The sequence below is a fragment of the Cyprinodon variegatus genome, unplaced genomic scaffold (assembly GCF_000732505.1).
Source record: "Cyprinodon variegatus isolate N-32 unplaced genomic scaffold, C_variegatus-1.0 Scaffold1810, whole genome shotgun sequence".
Lineage (NCBI taxonomy): Eukaryota > Metazoa > Chordata > Actinopteri > Cyprinodontiformes > Cyprinodontidae > Cyprinodon > Cyprinodon variegatus.
Window position 1 is genome coordinate 1 of NW_015152263.1, and position 5,044 is coordinate 5,044.

Consider the following 5,044-nt stretch of genomic DNA (forward strand, 5'->3'; position numbering starts at 1 on the left):
AATTGCGTCTTCCCCATCCACCTACAAGAAACTGTGCATTATGACTTTGCTTCAAATCAAAGCACAATATCAATTTACTTGACAACCGCATTCAGAACAACATTTGCTGATGAAAAAGGTATTCCTATAATTACAAACATTTAATTTTCAATGTTCCATGTTTTGTAGGGTAAATATATCATCTGCCCACTTGCTCTTTCATGGATGCCTTTCGTAATGAGCTGTTCTACTGCAGCAGAGAGTCTATAGATGGCATGTAAAAGAGTCGCCTTTTAGTCCTCCAACGTTGTGTGCATACGCTAAATTTAAGGATATATGCAATAACATACAGGGGATCCGTAGATATGGGTTAAATACAGCCATTGATGGGACCAGGAGAGCATTTTGGATGGGGTGAAGGAGCCTCGGATTGTTGCTCTGAGACAAAAACTGGTGTAGCTCTATTTGAACAGCAGAATTTGTCTGCCAGTTGTATTTCTTTAGAAGGAAGAAATATTTTAAAATCACACTAACAAAAATAATGAAAAGAACATTTATAATAATATTACTGTAACCTGATATCAGCCACTTCATCACCCACCTGCAGATTTGTAAAGCAGCCAACCCCCTGCAATAGTTCCCAGCTTTGGAAAAAGAACTTTAAGCGTTTCACCTAGCTGTAAAAGAAATATGTCAAATTAAGACTCATTAAAAATAAATGTAAATATACAGTGATAGTTCCTAATACAATATTAATACATGCAATGACAGCCCACTTCATCAGATCAACTTGAAGTGTTCAAAGATGCAAAATGACATAGCCAATTAGAGAGCAGAATTATTGGAGAATAAATATTATTGAGGTGAATTTAATGGTTCCTGCATTCAAAACATAAGCCTGAGTATTTTAGAAATTTCAGGTCTCCAGTGATTTTCACCAACATACATCTCCAAGATTTCAGGCTGGTTGAAGACAGACCTGATATTAAATAAGTGGAATTTCTGAGAGGAAATATCTTGTTGATGCCAGAGCCCCATGCAGAATTGATTGACAAGCATCAGACAATAGAAAGGCAACATGAACTCAAAGAAGAAGTGGTCCCAACCAATGTTCTGCTAAGATGAAGAGCAGATCTATTTTTAGGGCTGACACAGTCGATTTATCAGTCTAGTCCACTGTTTAAATAATTGTGGCATTATGAGGAATTACCTCATTGTGCGTTATGCTCTCATCGATGTGAGCCGTTTTCCGGCCCAATCCCGCTTTCATATGTATCAGTTGATCATCTTCTTTTGGTGTTTTTTCATAATGTTTTGGCAGTAAATAAAAAACCACATCTAAAGGTTTCATCTTTTTCGCTGGGACCAGGCTTGTTGGAGGAAATCGTCGTTTTCCTCTTCCCCTGTTGTAAAGTCCAGGAAAAGATCTGTTGTACAGAAATTTGAAGATAACCAAATTATACTGATTATTTCATTTCAAAGATCACTTTGATGACATAACCGATGACAAATTAGACAGTAGATTCAAAGAACCACAGAGTGATTTAGACATATATTGCATAATACAAAATAATAAAATACAAGGATTATTCATATGACTCAGTTCAAAATTATAATAGTCAATTTTGCTAGAAAGACCCAAGTCCCAAAAATGTAATATCTTTTATGAGAGATTTACATTGTGATGATTAGCTGCCGCAACAAAAGGTAATACTATTTTATGCCATATTAAGACATACAAGTGGAATTTTGGAAAACAATTAAAGGTCTTTATAAAAATGCTTCAAAATTGAATTGACAATAAATAAAGTTGTCATTTACCTGCTCATTTCCATTTGGACAGATGGTTCAGTTTGAGGTACCCTATGACTGTTGGACAACAGAATNGTGTCGTCTGCAAACTTCACCATGTGATTGGTGGTGAACCTGGGGACGCCGTCATGTGTCATCAGGGTGAACAGCAGGGGGCTCAGGACGCAGCCCTGGTGTTCTTTAACCAGCCTTTCGAAGCACTTCATCATGTCATGATGGGAGTCAGTGCGACAGGCCGGGAATCATATAGTGAGTTGACCTGAGGCTTCATTGGGACTGGAATAATGGTGGCAGGCTTGAAGCATGCGGGCACTATGGATTGGTCTGTGAGGTGTTAAAGATGTCTGTGAGGACAGCAGCCAGCTGATCTGCACACTCCTTATACACTCGCCCAGGTATGTTATCAGGTCCTTGGGCCTTCCTTGGGTTCACAGCTTTTTTCACTTCAGCTACGTCCAGGTTTAGTGCCTCCTCCCCCTGGTGTGGAACAGCTTTCACTGCTGGAGGCTGTGTAGTGCCTCAAACATTCCAAAGAAGTTGTTGAGTTCATTTAGGAAGTCAGTCTTTGCAGCATCTACCGGGGGGGGAGGGTGTGTTGTAGTCTGTGATCATCCGAATGCCTTTCCACATCCTCCTGGTGTTGCTGTTGTCGTGGAAAAGGTCCTGGATCTTCTGGCTTTGGTTCTGTTTCGTTGATCTGATGGCACAGTTTAAACTGGAACGCGCTGTTGTCAGTGCCTTTATCACCAGGCTTGAAAGCTGAGTTTGGTGCTTTTAGCGATTTCCGAACCTCTCCATCTATCCAGGGTGGTTGGTTGGCCTGGGTGGTGATGTTCTTTTTGATGCTGACGTCCTCAGTGCATTTGTTAATGTAGGCTGACACAGTCATAGCATACTCATCAATATTTAACAAGTTGTCATATGTTGCTGCAGCCTTAAATATGTCCCAGTCAGAGCATTCAAAACAGTCTTGGAGTTTCTCCATGGCGCCCTCAAACCACACACTGACCTCTTTAACTGTTGGTTTAGCCCTGATCAGTTGGGGCTTATATGCAGGGATAAGCATGACAGATAGGTGATCTGATTACCCGAGGTGGGGGGCGGGGGGCAGCTCTGAATGCATCTTTGATATTACAGTAAACCAGGTCTAAAATGTTTTCACCCCGAGTTGCAAAGTCCACATGTTGGTAGAAATGAGGGTAAACAGTCGTCAAGTTAGCCTGGTTAAAATCCCCAGCAATGATGAAAACACCCTCTGTGTGCAGATTGGAGTTTAGAGATAGCCTGGTATAGAGTCTTCATGGCCTCTTTAGTGTTAGCACTGGGGGGCACATAAACAGCAGTGTTGCTAACCACACTGAACTCTCTGGTCAGATAGAACGGTCTGCAGTTAACAGTTAGAAACTCCATGTCTGGAGAGCAGAAGCTGGTGACCAATCTAGCATTTTTACACCAGTTGTTGTTGATGTAAACACAGAGCCCACCAACCCGAGTCTTACCGCTTAGTTCTGTCTGTGGGGTTTCCTTCCTATCTTCACAGTTAGCCCCTCTCTGCATCCTCATTTTCTCAATCTAGCACCTCTCTTCCTCCGGCAGTTACGTTCCACTGTTGTTTTGTTTACATCCGTCCGTAGCACTCCGCAGCTTTTTAAACGATCAAAAATGTCTGGATTGAAAACATTTTGTGACCGTAGCTCCAGCAGGCGTTGGCGATCATAGATGCAGGTTTGATGTCTAGTTTGTATCGTATTAAGTGGCATATTATGTGAACTTATCGAAATAGTCGAGATGAGCCGTTCTTGGCCGCTGCTTTGGAGCACTGCCATGGCAACAAATAAATTAAATATTATAAATTCACTCAGTCTGTTTCGCCTTCAAGGCCACAACATTCTCTGTGTGAGTGTGTTTGTAGAGTATCTTTTTTGTGTCTTTCTCAAGGTTTATTCATAACATGTTACTGTTTAACCAAAGTGTCTGTAATTTGTTTTGACTCTGACCACTCTCCATTATTGTAAGTGAGGGGGAACGAACGCTGCTCAGGCATCCTAATGCTGTGCCATACTGATGATGACGATGGACTCTCTCTCTCTTTCTTTGCAAAGATATTATGAATAAAATGCCAACTGAGTGAAATCCATCAATCTCCATTTATTTAGCTAGGGTGAATAGTTGAATACTTTTGCATACTGCAGCATCTAACTAACACTGATGGTTTCAAAACAGATTGAGCCACAACCTGTCTTTCGGATGGGAACATATTACCTCAGACATTGACAGGATTAAACTCTGTGTCAAACCTTTGATATTCTAACCTTCCTTTCAGCCTATTTATTCTAGGCCAGATTTGTTCTTAGAAACACATATTGTAAAGGAGGAGAACCATGTGTTGAAAAGGAAATGAATTTATAATGTTGCCCTCAGCAGTGTTTCTCCAGGACCACATGGGCTCTAACAGCCTGTGGGATGAGACATGGGGGCTCTGAAGCTGAAAATAGGGTATTGCTCGTCTGATAGTGGAAGCCACAAACTAGAGGGAGATGACAGAGAAAAATGGGAACCATGCTCGGATTTACACCAGTGGCTCTAGTCAGATATTTTTGCATGTAATGTCAGCATACAGGTGTCTCTGTTTGCGTGATATGCTTTGCTGCTCCATTACAGGCAGGAAGTGCAGTGGTATTCTTAAACACAGCCGGAGGTTTAGGCTTCAGAGGAAACACTAAGGTGGAGCTAAATTTCATCTTGTAGCCGAGACTTTTTATTGTTTTGATGCAGATCTGCATAGGGATCTATTAAAAATAGGAAATTAGAACACCTCTAAATTTCATTGGTTTATTGCTGGAAGATGAGGCATCATCTGAGGTAACTGTAAAATCTGAATAAGGTTTAGACTGCTTTGATCCAGTTGAACTTTCAGAATTAGTAGAATCATTATGTTTATCTAAGCCTTGAACTTGTATGTTACATCCATTTCCAACCAAGTTATTTAAGGAAGTATTCCCTCTGATTTCCTTTTAGTTCTGATTAATATATTCATATTGCAGGGATATATACCGCAGGCTTTAAAGGTAGCTGTAATTAAACCGTTACTTACAAAACCGTCTCTTGACCCAGATGACTTTTTCAATTATAGACCTATATCCAATCTTGCTGTCTTATCTAAAATTCTTGGGAAAATAGTTGGCAAACAACTTTGTGACCACACAGTTTTGCTCAATAGTAGCTACTGTGGAACTCTCCTCTATTTCGGCAG

At 40.6% G+C, this 5,044-nt stretch overlaps 1 long non-coding RNA gene across 2 annotated transcripts; it reads right to left on the minus strand.

The window, feature by feature from the left end:
• LOC107104587 lies at nt 1-1,851 on the minus strand. 2 transcript variants are annotated; one of them, XR_001482268.1, is made up of 4 exons: nt 1,801-1,851; nt 1,190-1,406; nt 581-656; nt 1-21 (listed from the first exon to the last, which is right to left on the minus strand). It is a non-coding gene; the product is annotated as an uncharacterized LOC107104587 (long non-coding RNA). The 2 variants fall into 2 exon arrangements; XR_001482267.1 differs by having other exon boundaries at nt 13-656.
• Nucleotides 1,852-5,044: the final 3,193 nt, after the last annotated feature.